Genomic DNA, 1,903 nt, shown 5'->3' with positions numbered 1-1,903 from the left:
CCCTGTCACCCTAAGCCATCGCACACATGGGGCCTCTTTTTTTTTTCTTTTTGAGATAAGTTTCACTCTTGTGGCCTAGGCTGGAGTGCAATGACGTGATCTCAGCTCTCCACAACCTCTGCCTTCTGGGTTCAAGCGATTCTCCTGCCTCAGACTCCCGAGTAGCTGGGATTACAGGCATGTGCCACATACCCAACTAGTTTTGTATTCTTAGTAGAGACAGGGTTTCTCCATGTTGGTCAAGCTGGTCTTGAACTCCCAACCTCAGGTGATCCGCCCACCTCGGCCTCCTGAAGTGCTGGGGTTACAGCATGGAGCCACTGCGCCTCATCAACATGGAGCCTTTTTATAATCTGCCTGCAAGGATTGGGCAAGACGTGGCAGGAAACCCCGAAAAAATCAGTTCAGTAGCTGACTGTGTGGAGATTTTCCTCAGCATTCAATGCTGAAGTTCTCCTTTGGGACATCACTTTGGGCGTCTTCCAAAGTGGCTGGGTCAGAGGTTGTTCAGAAAAAACTCAGTGCAAGCTCATGGAGGAGGCAGGGAGGCAGGGAGGCAGGGGATGCCATCACCACTCATGATGGCCAAGTATCCTCCAGAGAACAGAGCCAGGGAAGGCCTCCATCGGCCTCTGGCTTTGCAGTCCCAAGAACAGGGCTTCAGAGAAGCAAGCATGGCCCATCCCTGGCCCAGCCACACTGGCTGTGGGCAGCATGGAAAGAAGACAAGGGGAGTTCTATTCTGTGACTTCGAATCTCCCGGACTGTGGGGAGCAGCAAGTGCAGGATCAAATGAGTTTCCCGTCAAGTAAAGTGCTCTGCTGGCTGAAGATGTTTGACACCAAGGCCCAGAGGGCACGCTCGTCAAACTCTCAAAAAAAATAGAAACGAGGATCAAAGCAGAAACACTTTCCAAATATAAACATTTGTCACCTACATTTACTTTTGATGTGCCCCATTTTGAATACGTTTCTCCTTTACAGAAAGGACAGCTTAATCTTTCCGTACACACACTTGGGTCCTTCAGACTGAGACCAGGGACAATTTGGGGTGGGTGGGGGAAGTGAGAAAGGAAGTCCCAGCTAGGAGAAATAAAAGTTTACAGGAGGAAAAAAATTCCTCCAGAGGAGTGAAACAGGAAGAAAAAAAGAAACCAGTAATTATGGAGCCCCTGAAATTTTGTATATCACCTCAATTTTCCCACAAATTAGCTCTGGAAAAAGGGCATCATTATTCCAATTTTGCAAAGCATTTAAGTTGGTCTCATATCCCAAATAGCACAAGTTTATAAGAGTAGAGTCAGAATTTCCTTCCAGCCGTGTCTGACTGAAATCCTTGCTGCCCTCTGTAACAAGCAGCCTCATCAGCTAAGAAAGGTAAGTGACCTCAGGTCAGCAGAATGTCCATAGGGCACTCAGTGTCCACTCACACTCACAACTATGCATGTTGAAGGTACCAAGGGTTCTAGAGCTGGAAGACACCTCTGTGGTCCTCATATCCAGCTTCTCCCTAAGACCTGCTCCGCAATTCCAGAATCACAGGGCTTTGATTCTACTTTTCTTTTTCTTCTTCTTTGCTTTTTTATTTTTTGAGGCAGGGTCCAGCTCTGTCACCCAGGCTGGAGTGCAGTGGTGCAATCAACCTTGAACTCCTGGGCTTAAGCAATCCTCCCACCTCAGCCTTCCAGGTAGCCAAGACTACAGGTGCATGCCACCACACCCAGCTAATTTCTATTTTAAAAGAATTTTTGCCGGATGTGGTGGCTCACACCTGTAATCTCAGCACTTTGGGAGGCCAAGGCAGGTGCATCAGGAGGGCAGGAGTTGAAAACCAGCCTGGCTAACATGGTGAATCCCCATCTCTACTAAAAAACGTAAAGATTAGCTGGGCATTGTGGCACAAG

This window comes from Callithrix jacchus, chromosome 13 (genome assembly GCF_049354715.1).
Source record: "Callithrix jacchus isolate 240 chromosome 13, calJac240_pri, whole genome shotgun sequence".
Taxonomy (NCBI): Eukaryota; Metazoa; Chordata; class Mammalia; order Primates; family Cebidae; genus Callithrix; species Callithrix jacchus.
Note: the sequence above shows the minus strand (reverse complement) of the source record.